The sequence below is a fragment of the Musca autumnalis genome, unplaced genomic scaffold, assembly GCF_047663935.1.
Source record: "Musca autumnalis isolate F117 unplaced genomic scaffold, ASM4766393v1 scaffold_3, whole genome shotgun sequence".
In the NCBI taxonomy this organism is placed as follows: Eukaryota; Metazoa; Arthropoda; class Insecta; order Diptera; family Muscidae; genus Musca; species Musca autumnalis.
Window position 1 is genome coordinate 123,267,623 of NW_027411866.1, and position 15,256 is coordinate 123,282,878.

The following is a 15,256-nucleotide window of genomic DNA, read 5'->3' on the forward strand; positions in this document are numbered from 1 at the left end:
CTATTTTTGGATTTACAATACTACATGAATCCAACAATATGTTAACAATACATATTTTGCTCTTGGAATATTGTTGGATCAAACATATTTTTTTCTCTGCGTGTAGGTCCATGTTTTGGTATAGCTTTTTAGCAGCATGTTTTGACCTATCTACACACCTGTAATTTGAAATTTGAGATTTCCAATTGGCGCAAAACATCTACAAGAAAAACTGTCAAAATAGGTCCACGTTTTGGTATAGCCCCCATATAAGGGTACCTCCCGGTTGTCAGAATTTTGATCATTTTAACAACATTTTATACCTAAATAGCGGTAATTTTACATTTAAGGTTCCCAGTGGTCGCAAAACACTGACCACTTTACAAAACACTGATACTACCCGTGCTAATGTATGGTTCCGAAGCATGGGTACTTGTTCAATCAGATATGGCAGTGCTTGGTGTGTTCGAGAGAAAAATTCTTCGAAAGATCTACGGGCCAATCCGTGTTGACGGCGAATATCGGCGTCGTATGAACAACGAGCTGTACCAACTATACAATGACATCAATGTGGTTGAACAAATCGAGATACAACGATTGCGATGGCTAGGCCATGTTATAAGAATGAGTGATGATGAACCCGCTAAAAAGGCGTATAAATACGGGCCTCATGGAGGTTCTCGCAGATCTGGAAGGCCAAAGCTTCGTTGGAGCGAACAAGTGAAACGAGATATTAGTAAGCTACATATCCCAGATTGGGAAAATACAGCAGCAAACAGAGAGGATTGGAAATTTTTTCTTAGTTCGGCTTATGGAACAAATGTTCTGTAAAAGGCCAGCTAAGTAAGTAAGTGGTCGCAAAACTTCTGCACAATAATTTTTTTGCTTTGGCCCGAGTTTAGGTAAAGCCCGCATATAACCATACATACCGATTTTAGGATTGTTTCGAGAAATCTAGCTACATTTATTGTCCGAAATATCTGTAATTTGACATTTGAAATTTCCTGTAATCACAAAACTTCTCCACTAAAAAAGATCCATGTATTAGTTTAGCCACCATATAAGAGTACCTACGGATTTTCGGTATTTTTAGGATTTTAGATTCAATTTTTTAACCGAACTAGCGGTAATTTTAAATATCAGTAATTTTACATTTAAGGTTCCCAGTGGTCACAAACTTCTACGCGATAAATATTTAACTTTGACTTCTCCACCAAAAATTGTCAAAATACTCGTAGGTCGACACTTTGGTATAGTTCATAGGTACCCTCGATTGACGACATTTGTACATACATTTTCTGACCTTATTTAGGCATTTGGGGTATCCGAAAAACTCTTTCATGGTGTGTTTTTATGGTGGAGGGTATAAGGCACGGTAAACGGCGAAAAGACCAAATTGATGGTGTCGACGCGCAAAGCGTCCATAGAGCTCGAACCAACCGTGGAAGTTGGTACCTACAATTTTGAGGTAGTTAAAGACTTCGTCTACCTCGGCACTGCCATAAACGCAACAAACAACATCAGTTGTGAAATAAGAAGAAGAATTGTATTGGCCAACAGATGCTACTATGGTCTAAGTAAGCAATTTAAAAACAAAGCCACATCTCGTCAAACAAAAATAACACTATACAAAACGCTGATACTACACGCAGAGAAAAAAATATGATTGATCCAACAATATTCGAAGAGCAAAATATGTATTGTAAAGATATTGTTAAATTCCAAATGTAGTATTGTGATTCCAACAATTGGGTTTTGTTAAATCCAAAAATAGTTTTTGTCAACTGGACAATAGTTCTCTCTTTTCTTCGACAATTTTTTCTCTTCTCTCGCTATTCGATGCCGTGTTGAAAAAAACAATTATGGTGAGTTTTGTTTGTATGACATGATGCCTTTATCTTTGTTTTTGTGTGTATGTATACCAACAATGAGACTCTTGTTTTTATTTGTTTCTGTTTTGTTTCATTCTTCTATCTTCATTGTGCTTTGAGGTTTGGTGTTATATGGGGAGTTTGTTATGGTGTTTAATTATTCCTTATGTTGTGGTGGGTGCTTGTGGCTTTTTGTTTGTCTTTGTTGTCAGCCAATGCAGCAAACCATGTATTGGGTTCATCAATGCTTGCAATATTATACGCGACATTTATATCCAAGTTATGTGAAAAGTGTATATGAGAAGTATATGCACCCAAATCAAACATTTCTGGGCTGGTTTTCAGGGTTGACAATACTTTTTGTAAACAAAATTAGATTATGATTGTTCCTACAATCGGTATTGTTAACGATTTTTACAATATTGCGGAAATTCGAAAGTTGTTTTTGTTTTCTATGTTTGGAACAAAAGATGGTATTTTTGGATTTGGATTACAATGTTTGAACAAAACAAATACATTTTTGGAACCAAAACAGATATTTTTGTTCCAACAAAAGCGACAAATATTTTTTCTCTGCGTGTACCCGTGCTAATGTATGGCTCCGAAGCATGGGTACTTGCGCAAGCAGATAAGGCAGTGCTTGGTGTGTTTGAGAGGAAAATTCTTCGAAAGATCTACGGGCCGATTTGCGTTGACGGTGAATATCGACGACGTATGAACCACGAGCTATATAAGCTATACAAAGAAATGAATATAGTTAAACGTATCGAGATGCAACGATTGCGTTGGCTAGGCCATATCATGAGAATGAGCGATGATGAACCCGCTAAAAAGGCGTATGAATACATGCCACATGGCGGTGCACGCAGAATCGGCAGGCCTAAGCTTCGATGGAGCATACAAGTGGATGAAGAAATGAAAAGGCGCGGTATTCCAAAAAGTCAAGCGAAAAACAGAGAGGAATGGAGATCTTTTCTTAGTTCGGTCTATGGAACAAATGTTCTGTAATGGGCCAACTAAGTAGGTAAGTAAGGGTATAAGGCACGTCCGAACTTACCAATATTTTTCTTGTATAGATTCTCCTTTAATTTATCTTATTAATTTGCTCCTATTGGTTTTTGTTTGTTGTTGTTATTTCTGCTATTTTCGCATTTATTACCTTGATGTTGTATAAACCAGACAAAGCCACAGATACATATCAGGAAAAATGTCTAAAATTGTCTTTTCCATTTCAAAAAAATCAAAAAAAAATTTTGATAGTACATCAATGATTTTTGGTACATAGATTAAGAAAAAAATCAGCATTCCAAATCTGTTTTCGTAACTAATTTTGATCGTTGCGCGCAAAAGATATGACCGTTTTAATTATGATAAGTAGAAAAAATTCTAAAAAAATCGCGGCTTAAAATAGTTAGCTGTTATATCCTATTATCGTCAACTGAATTCGAACCCTTTGTGATGATGCAAAAAATAATCGCAAAGTCTCAATGGATTCGCGAAAAATCAAATTTGTTAAATAATTTCACGTATTTACAAACATACTTTTGAAACAATAGCGCTCACACTTACGAAAAATATATAAAAAAAATTATAACAGCATCCAGACATTTTGAGGAATAAAATGAAACCTAAGTTGTGAAGGTTGGAGCTATAGTATTCATATTATTTGCAAAAATACGAAGAAAATATTACGAAAAAATTAAAATCATATTATTCTAATTTTATTTTTTTATGGTTTTATAGGAAAAGTTGGAGAAAAAAATGTTTGAGTTCTTCGGCATTTTCGTCAAAATTTCACGCAATAATGATGATATTGCGTTGTAACAAATTTTTCGCTTATAGTTTTCCTATTGGATAATATTATTAGAACCTTATATTAAATCACAAGGAATTCCAATTGTGGCATAACGTTAAAATAATGTAATATTGAATATTACAACATTTGAGACGCATATAAACCGCGTAATTATGAAAATGACATGATGCGCATCCGATTTTGCAACACAGCGAATCAATCCCTTTTATTTGATGTACAGTTTATCAAATTCTATTTGGCGGCCACGATGTAGCATCTGCTGCATATTAGGGTGCAAACTACTGTAAAATGGTCATAATTTCCGCGAAGTTCATTTACATTTTATGCGCATCAGATTTCAATAATCACCATTATAAAATACATCATTCTATGCCGTTTCAATGTGATCCATAAAGAACCGTGGATGTAGCATCGCACTCAATTTTTAGATAAAATCTATTATATCTCTGGATTTACGAGAGTTTTTAAATATCTGTTTTCGCGCAGTTTAAACACGCGTATCGATCTATTTATTTGAGTAGAACTGACACATCCAAAACGCGTTTTAATATGCGATATTTTCAAAATAATTTTTTGCAAATTTTCGAAATGTGGGGGGTATCATATCCGCCGTTCTAGTAAGTGGATTTTTACGTGTCGTGGCTTGTTAGATTCAGAACGTAAAAAAACTAAATTTACGCGGGTTTCCACGGAAATCGAAAGACGTTTGTAAATTTTAAACCAAAAAAATAGGTTTTTGAGAAAAATTTACGCACAAAAATTTCGTGTTTGGGCGCAGATTACTGTGATCCTGTGAGGGCTACACCCTCATGTTATACATTAAAAAATCCGAAATCGCGAGTACTAAAATAAATAATAAGCTTTTAGGGAAATCCAGCTGCGCGTCCCGATTAAAGCAAAAATTCAAAAAACCCAATTTTTCAGGTTTCAAAATGTCAGCATCCGTTTGAGGCAGATACAGTGGATATATTAAAAAATCATACATTAGAAACTTCAACTCTGAAGTGTGCTCTTTAACTTCTCCTTTGAGCATTAAGCTCTACATTGTGTTGTAAAACCACTAATTGGAAAATAACATAATGAAACTCGTTTATTTCAACGATTTTTCCCGATTTTGTTACCTTGGTACGACCACAGCTTCCGCTCAAATTATTATTTTAAGAAACCCCTCAGTGAATCGGGCTAAAACAGTTTATTTTACCGAAATGCGGTCAAAAGTTATGGTATAGTAAAACTGATCGCGAGTTACAATACCCCATACCTCAGTTTCAACATAAGTTAATTTTCTACAAAAAGCTTGATATGTGTAAAAAATGCAAAATATTTTAATATATTCTCTTATTGTAATTTTTAAGTGATTGCCGATTTACTAAAAAAAAATAATTTTTGGCAAGATAGACGACATATCTTGATATGCATATGTTATCTAATTTTACATTGACTTCAAACAACCCTGTACCATAAAACACCCTAGAATTTTGTAAAATAAACTCATGTTCATTCATTTAAAAATGTTTACAAGCTACAACATAATTCTCAAAATAGGCACACCAAAAACAGGTTTTCCATTCATTGTGGCGCCCAAATGCAACTTCTCTTCTTTTTTCACCTTGTGGCTTAAAACAATCTTCTCTGCGCAAAGTATCAACACTTTGTATCCAAAACCAATGACCTTGATACTGAAGTACGAATTCAAACTTAATTATCATATTAATGAGTCCCAATAACGTTTTACATCGACAGTGATGAGTGATATTGTGATTTATTTAGATATAAAATCGAAAGTCATAGAAATATTTATTTGTTGCAAATCTAGACAATAGGTAGCCAATTTAAATTTAGCTTCTCATCAAATCAAACAACAACTGAGAAGTGCAAATCGATAAAACAAACATCTTTGGGAATATTGTCTTTTCAAATCGAAACAATATTAGCTCCCCAGTTTATAATTGCCAGCAGATTATTATCAATAAAATACATAATTTGTGAATTTTTATTTGTGGTTATGTGTTTGTTGTTGCCTTTTGCTAATTTTTAACGCCTCATTTATGCAGCGAGGTGAATCGAACAATAAACTGTGACAGTTATGGTTTCATTAATGGAATTTGAATAAATTTATTGGTTTTCACGATGAGGCGGGTGGTCTAACATAAATATATGTATAGTTTTCTATGAGATAAAAATAACAGCTTTTATGGAATAAGTCATACATTTCCCTTTATCTCAAGTATGTACTCGTACTTATAAAGGTTGTGAAACAACAGCTAAAATACTGAATAAAAATTCTCAATATTTATGTGGCTACAACATTTCATCATATGACCCATAATGTAAAATATTCACACCGTACTCGTCTGTTTAAACTTTTTATATCAAACACGAAATACAAACATACGATTATTTATTTCCCTCAAAATGTCTAACCCTAGTACAAATATCCCAAACATGATTTAAACAACAAAAATATGAACGAAATCTTCAAATCAACGGAAACTACATAACAACTTTAATTAAGGGAAGCCTTAAAACCAAGAAATTATTTAAATTGTATTTCCACAGACAAAACAAACATTCACAGCTAAGCTATGCGGGTCATCAATCCATAGATGGACTGACAAATAAATTTTAAAATGTAAAGAAATGTATAATTTAAAATACAGATGTTAGTAACACGATATTTGTTAACGAAATGCATTCCAGTTCGCTGGGAAATACTATACAAATTAAAAACATTCATCATCTTCGTGTGGCCGTTGTCGATCAACTTCAGCATCTTCCACAAAGCCAGTGATCTTCACTACCATAATTGGCTTTACCAAATAAGTTAATGGTTTTTAATTAATGAAATCAACACCAATCATCACATTCATACCGAATATATCGTTATGTGCAAAACATATTACAAATGACCTTGAGAATTGTTTTAATGAAAAAATTTAAAAAAATATTTCACACATGAAATCATTACTGCAATTTTTTAATCTGAACATGTCTCCCGGCTATACCCATGTGTAAAATTCCCTTAAAGATGAATGCGTATTTACATACGATTATGTTCAGTGCCGGCATAATTATTTTGACAAGTTTGAAAAAATGATGTGTTTGGTTTTTTACCGGATTAGTCTTCTACAAAAATATGAACAAATATTCCGGCTAATCCTTTACTAGAGTACTCAAAATTTAGTTATAAATGTTATCAATTCAAATATACGCTTACACTTTTGTAATGGAAATAAAATTTCACTGCGTGGCATAAGTATTTTGACAAAATTGTTCTATTGATTTTTAGACCTCAACAATTCAAATTTTATTTAACTGAATTCATCGAGCTAACATGGCCTAAGGAGTTTGCATTGAAAAATTAATTCTAGCGAAGTACCACACATCCAACCATTATGCTACGATCGTTTCGCTGGTGTTTTTCAGCCAGCTCATCAAAAGACAAAGGCTGATTTTGATAACTTCTATTTATACAACCATTTTTACAAAATTGTAGATGTGAAGTATTTTTTGAAGTCTTTTTCTATATCAAGTCAAGTCATCTAGGAATCATTTTCTCAATACATACACATGTACAATCGTGAATTGTAATGCCTTCCATTTCGGAAGTTTTGTTGATATCATATCAAGAAGATTGTTGATATGATAGATTGGCAGTGGCTTAGAACGCTAAGACCTCGACAACATTGTCTGTTTGTTGGAGATGACACAGGTTCAAATCTCAGCCGGGGCAGCCGGGCTCTGCTGTGAGTTTTTATTTATTATTGTCTTTTTAGGACGAAGGCTATTATTTATGAAAGTTTTTAATTAATTAATTGAATTAATCGAGCTAACATGGCCTAAGGAGTTTGTATTGAAAAATTAATTCTAGCGAAGTACCACACACCCAACCATTATCCTACGATTGTTTCGCTGATGGTTTAAGCCAGCTCATCAGGTATATTTGAATGTAAATGGCTAGAAGACAAACAATCTTGTTGATATCAACAAAACTTCCTAAATGGAAGGCATTACAATTTATGAAGGAAAACCCCCTTCGATTGTACATGTGTATGTATTGAGAAAATGATTTCTAGACAAAACACTAGGGTGACTTGATATAGAAAAAGACTTCAAAAAATACTTCATATCTACAAATTTGTAAAAATGGTTGTATAAATAGAAGTTATCAAAATCAGCCCTTATCTTCTAGCCATTTACATTCAAATATGCCATTTTTATGAAAGTAAGAACATTTTTATACCCGCCACCATAGTATGGAGGGTATGTTAAGTTTGTTTTTCCGTTCTTGATCAGGGTAAAATTCTGAGTCGATCTATGCATGTCTGTCCGTCTGTGTTAATCACTCTAGCATCCACAAACGTGGAGATAGGACGCTGAAATTTTGGAAAGATGCGTCTTTTGTTTGCAGGCAGGTCATGTTCGATGATGTGCTATATCGGTCCACGTTTTGATATAGCCCCCATATAACGGTACCGCCCGATTTCTGGTATTTCATCGTTTTTTGTCACATTTTCAAACCGTTTAGGATTCCTAGTGATCAATAAACTTACATTCAAAAAAGTATGGACATAGGTCCATGTTTTGGTATAGCCCCCATTTAACGGCACCTTCCGATTTTCGGTATTTTGAGAATTTTATAAACAATTTTTAAGGGCACTAGCTGTAATTTGACATTTGAGGTTCTCAGTGGTCGCGAAACTTCTCCACCAAAAATCGTCAACATAGGTCCATCGTTTAGTATAGCCCTCATATAACGGAACCTCCCGATTTTCGGTATTTTGAGAATTTTAGAAACAATTTTTAACCGCACTAGCTGTAATTTGACATTTGAGAGACCCAGTGGTTACGAAAATTCTCCACTTAAAATCGGCAACATAGATAAATGTTTTGGCATAACCCCCATATACCGGTACCTCCGATTTTCGGAATTTTGAGGGTTTTAGCTACAATTTTTAACCGAACTAGCTGTAATTTGACATTTGAGGGTCTGCGGGCCACGAAACTTCTCCACACAAAATCGGCAACATAGGTCCATGGTTTGGTATAGCCCCCATATAACGGTACCTCCCGATTTTCGGAATTTTGAGGGTTTAAGCTACAACTTTTAAGCGAACTAACTGTAATTTGATATTTTAAGCTCTGCGGGGTCAGGATATTTCTCCACCAAAAATCGTCAACATAGGTCCATGGTTTGGTATAGCCCCCATGTAACGGTACCTCCCGATTTTCGGTATTTTGAGAATTTTAGCAACAATTTTCAACCGAACTAGCTGTAATTTCACATTTGAGGTTCTTAGTGGTCACGAAACTTCTCCACTAAAAATCGATAACATAGGGCCATGGTTTGGTATAGCCCTCATATAACGGAACCTCCCGATTTTCGGTATTTTGAGGATTTTAGTTACAATTTTTAACCGAACTAACGGTAATTTGACATATGAGGGTCTCAGTGGTTACGAAAATTCTCCACCAAAAATCGGCAATATAGATAAATGTTTGGTATAGCCCCCATATACCGGTACCTTCCGATTTTCGGTATTTTGAGGGTTTTAGCTACAATTTTTAACCGAACTAGCTGTAATGTAAAATTTGAGGGTCTCAGTGGTCAGGATACTTCTCCACCAAAAGTCGTCAACATAAGTGTATGTTTTGGTATGTAACGATACCTCCCGATTTTCGGTATTTTGAGAATTTTAGCAACAATTTTTAATTTGACATTTGAGGTTCTCAATGGTCGCGAAACTTCTCCACCAAAAAATCGGCAACATAGGTCCATGGTTTGGTATAGCCCTCATCTGAGGTTCTCAGTGGTCGCGAAACTTCTCCACCAAAAATCGTCAACATAAGTCTATGATTTGGTATAGCCCTCATATAACGAACCTCCCGATTTTCGGTATTTTGAGGATTTTAGCTACAATTTTTAACCCACCTAGCGGTGAGGATTTTAGCTACTATTTTTAACCCACCTAGCGGAATTTAGGATTTTTTCACCTAAAATTGTGAAAGGAAATTAATTAAATTTTAATTAAGACTATGGTGGAGGGTATAAAAAGTTCAGCCCGGCCGAACTTAACGACTTTTTACTTTTTTTTCTTAAAAATGTGATATTTGAAGGAAATATCTTTAAGTTTGAATCCGAAAAATGCTGCAAACGTGCTCCACAACATTCCGACTTACCATAGTAGCAGTGTTCTGTAAATTAATACATAACACGTCGATCAGATCGTTCAAAGTGCCAAAATGTTCATTATAGTCCACAGCATGAGCGATAAAAATTACATATCGCAGTATTTTAAATGGTGGATCAGACTATTCTTATGCCTGGGAGCATTTGGGCATGGAAATAACATCAGAAGAACATTTATTTCACAAAGATACCCAACTTTTTGGCGGTTTTTTGACTCAAGCTAACCGAAAATTGTATTTTAAGATAAATTATGTTCAAATACATTTTTATCAGTTCACAATATGCTCTGCCACAATGATTGTGTGGGGTAAATGATTTTTATTGAAAATGGAATAGTAGAGTGAATAGCAAAATATGACTTCAAATAATTTTTTTTCTAATGTGTAGAGCAAGGCCTACAGAAGGTCGGTCATTCAGAGTTCTTTGCAATATTGTGATTTGAGTTTCTTTGTATTTTAAATCACGATAATGTTTATGAGAACAAACATAACAATCAGTTGCGGGAATCCAATGATTTTGGATTCCAAGTCACGGCTTTACGGCACATAAATTCCACGTTGTCCGGTCAAAAAGGCGCTGGTTTGAATCGATGTGCGAGAGCTCACATTGTCATGATGCACAAGGATTCGTCTTCCCTTGTTCGTTTTTCGAATTTCTCAGAAGACTTCAGACAAACAAATTGCAGCGTACCACTCAGAGTTAACCGTCCTGCGTTCCTCAAGCCATATAGTAGCCACATGCTCCGTTTATCCAAAGAAACAAATGAAGGAAGTGCTTCTTCCATGAAAAACGTTCCTTGGATTTGGCCCGCCTTCGAAGATTGTTGTTTTGTTTCGGGCTCATAGATCCAAGGTTCGTTATGACGATCATATAAAAATCGCTGGAAGTACGGCGATTGTATTATGCACAAATCGACAAGAGTCTTTTTTGAGCGATTGTCAGGATTGTGCTGGATCTAACCAGAAAAGCCCATTTTTGCGGCCAGTTGGTAGAACAGCAACAACAATATTAAATTAGTTGGTGGAAGAAATGTCCAAAGATGGCTCTATCTCACGATATACAGCATGGCAATCTTGCATTATCCGTTCACGCACGTCTTATTTATTTTTTTTTTTTTTTTTGGCAACGACCGTTGCTGGACCTAAAATTCGAAGGTACCGTTATAAGCCCCCATAAACCAAAAACATGGACTTATATTGACAAATCTCAGTGGTGAGGTGTTATGACCGTTAGGAATATACAGTAGAAACGCGATAATTCGTAATCTTCGATAATTCGTAACAAACTGCCTGTCCCTTGAAACCATTTCCTCGAAATTCGTAGAAAATGGCCGGTCTCTTGGATTACGAATTATCGAAGTTCCGCTGTAATGGAAATTTGCATCTAGTTCGGTTAAACATTGTAGCTGAAAACCTCAAAATACCGAAATTCAGGAGATACCGTTATATGGGCGCTATACCAAAACATGGTAATTTTGGATAGAGAAGTTTTTTGACCACTGGGAACCTCAAATGGCAAATTACAGCCCGTTCGGTTAAAATTTTTAGCTAAACACCTTAAATACGGAAAATCGGAAGGTACCGTTATAAGGTGGCTATACCAAAAGTGAACCTATGTTGATAATTTTTGATAGGGAATCTTTGCTTTGGTGCTGTGACTTGGAACTTCAAACGGCAAATAACAGCTACACCTAGAAAAAAATTTAACCAATAAAATATATGTTTGGGTGCAAAAAAATATATCGTCTGCTCCGTCGGAAAAGGTCGTAAGTCCACTTTTTTGGAAATCGCGTTTTTGTTACAGAATGATAGTACAAGTCAAAACACGTCGTACGATACAAAGAAAATGGTAGTATGTCGCGTTTTTCTATATGTTTTGCCCTTGTCGGAAAAGGTCGTAAGTCCACAAAACGTACAAATTTGAGTACGAAAAGGTCGTAAGTCCACAGGAAAATGTATACTTTAAAAGAATACTACAGCTAATGTAGTTCAGATATAATGTTTGACGTCATCCATGGTTGGGGTACAATGGTTTGGATGATAATCGGATGATATTTGGCGGAGCCTGTGGACCAAACTTTTGAACAAAAATGTGATAATTTCTATATTGTAACGAAAATTTACATTTGAAATCTATTTTCCCCAATAAGTGAAATTATTAGGAAAGATGGCCTCTTTCCTTTTCATTGATACAAATTGGGTGCTGTATGAAATTAGACGATGGTGTCATGGGTCTAGTTATCTACGGTTTTCACGGTGATTCTGAAAGCTCTGATGATAAACTTCCTAAACGCAGGAAGACATTACATGCTGAAGATTCTACATGGTTTGCAGACAAAAACAAAAGATGTAGTGAGTTGGGGCAGAAATACTTGGGAAGACAAAAAAGGACACTATTTGGGTCCACATTGCTGGCCCTTGAAGCAGTTTATGTTACCTTTTCTTATATCAATTAATTTTTTTGCATCGCAAATTAGTTGGGATATGCAAGTGAATATCAATAACAAGTAAGAACGTCGTTAAATTCGGCCAGGCCGAACTTGTTAAATGGGGCTATATGAAGGCGTGGACCTATATAGACAAATTTATGGGAGAACGTTTTATACCCGAAACGAAGAATAAATACCAAATTTCAGCCAGTTTAGAGGAATATTGAGTGCACACCTTCAAAATACCGGAAATAGGGAGGTACCGTTCTATGGGGGCTATATGAAGGCGTCAATACCAAACATCCTAGAAGTAATAGAAACTTCTATACCAAATCACGAAGATCTATCTCAAAAATTGCGAGCTGTATCTTAATTTCAAAAGACGGACAGACGGTCATTGTTATACCGACTACGAATTTTACTCTGGTCGGGTCTTATTGCTAAAATATGTACCCAGGATTGGGGAATCGTTCGTAAGTTTTATATATAACGCATTTACAAAGATAGGGCAGAGCTGTAACCCGTCCTCCGAAATTCAACAAAATATATAGCCTACTTCCACTAAGGGACATCCCTGTGCATAATCTGACCGTTGCCTCGCAAATTAATTTTCTGACCGATACTTTCATCACTTTTGCAAAAAAACGTTTTTTTTTAATAGGGCCTACCCCCGTCCCCTCCGAAATTCAAAAAATATAAAACCTATTTTTACCTCGGCTGTTCCTTGTATATTCTCTGAAATTTTCAAAAAAAAAAATCGGTTCAGCCGTTTTTGAGTCAATGCGGAACATACACACATTGTCTTTTATATAGAAGATTTCACACAAAAGTTTTGGTCCATTAAACCCGCTAATAATTATCTCATCACCATGTTAAATTTCAAGCTTATTTTTTGTCCTAAACTCAAATCATTCTTAAAATTTCGCTCCGATTAGAATATTACTGCAATCTACAGGACAGCTACAAAGTCGGGTAAAAGTTTTAAGTTGGTGAATTTCACATCTTTCGATCATAACCAACATCTAATGGGGTCACTTCTGGTCGGAACCCGACCTCTCCACAAAAATTTCGTGACGATCGTTCCAAATTTGAGGCCTGGAGTTTTATTACAAGACGGCCACACATAGCTATATCGCTTTATCTAGTCAAGATATGGAAAAATGGCAAGGGGAGGGGGTCTACGACAAATACTTCGCGATGTTACACGAATATTGGACAAAACGAACTTATAATGCCCTTTGCACATTGCTTTGTAAAGTATAAATATTTTATTTTAAAAACGTCCGTAAATTATAGGAAAAGGTCGTAAGTCCCTACAAAAATATAAAACTGTACAAGGAAAAGGTCGTAAGTCCAAAGACATCCAATTATCTCCCAAACGCAATGGAATTTTATCAAACAAAGTACAGGTATTGAAGCGGAAAAAATAAAAGAAAAATACTGCCTTTACCACCATAATAAAATATTTAATGCAGAAAGCGCTGGAATGTTTTTTCTTCCTCCTGAAAAATTTATTTAGAGGGACTTACGACCTTTTCCGACGGAGCAGACGATATGTTTGGACCTGCTGCATTTTTTCTCCGTGTAAAAATTGTAATTAAAATTCTCAAAATATCGAAACAAGGACCTATCTTTACAATGTTTAGTGGAAAAATGTTGTGACCACTGGGAACCTCAAATGTCAATTTACAGGTAGTTCACCGAAAAAAGTAGCTAAACTCTTCAAAATAATGAAAATCGGGAGGCATGGATTTTTACCGTGATAAACAATATAGAAAAATAAACTTAATATACCCTCCATACTATGGACAAAAATATAAATAAAAATTCTAAAATCGTTTTATGCTTGCGGTTTTTATTGAATCACCTTATAATAATAAAAATAATCAAAATAGGATAGGAGGTTGTAAAAAAGTCATCACCCTATTATTCATATGCCTCAGCATAGAGTTCCAACTGGCTTCAGTTTTTGACCCTTTTTCAAATGTCACAATTGATAAGTGTTAGCCCACCAGAATGCAGAACTAATAAAAACCCAAAATTGTTTTAAAATACAACATTTTTCGTTGCATTTAACATTTGACCCGCTGCCAAACAATGTTTGTATGTCAGAAGCATGTGAAATGCTTCATTTAAACGTTTCGACTCAATGACAGTAAAATATTAACCGCTTATTAACATTTTGAAATATTTGATATCTTCGTTATGAATATAAAGTAATATTTATTTCTTTGGACATCATAAATATGCTAATTTATTTTAATATCCAACAGAAAATGATTAATTGTCGTTTGTTTCGCTTTCAAAATAACTTTAGTACAAAAAGTCACATCAGTTTTGAACTGAAATTTAAAGTAGTATTTAACTAAAATTTGTTGCAGTAACACAACGCAAAAAAGTACCACAAAAATGTCGTGAGAAGATTATAAATTATTTGAAATTTTATTGCTATTTTCCCCCTCAACTGACACCTACTAATCATAATCAGCGTAGCTATCATCTATTAAAGCAATGTCATGATATCTACAAACGATATCATCGATTTATTTCTGCTTTTTGTTTGTTTAAATTGAGACAGCAATTAATTTGTAAACATTTAACAAATTAATTGGCGGTGTTTGTCACAAACTTGGGTTTGTAAACTGTTCTACTGTGGAATAAAACCGAGGAAAAAAGTGATAAGTTCGACCAGGCCGAACTTTGTTACTCCCCACAACTGAAAAAAACAAAAAAATCGTCTAATAAAAAATAAACTTATAAATTAGGGCGGGGCGATTTGTATGGAAGGAAAAAAACCTTAATGGGCCCTTCGCGTTTCTGATGTCTGGGACTGAACTGAGCAAAAAAGTCCACTAGACAATAGGTCTACCGCGAAAATCGAGCCTCCCGATTTTGACTTTAAGTTTTTTATCCACGTTTTTTGGACATTTTAGAATATAACGGCTAAACCATTGAGATCCTTGAGAAGGTGC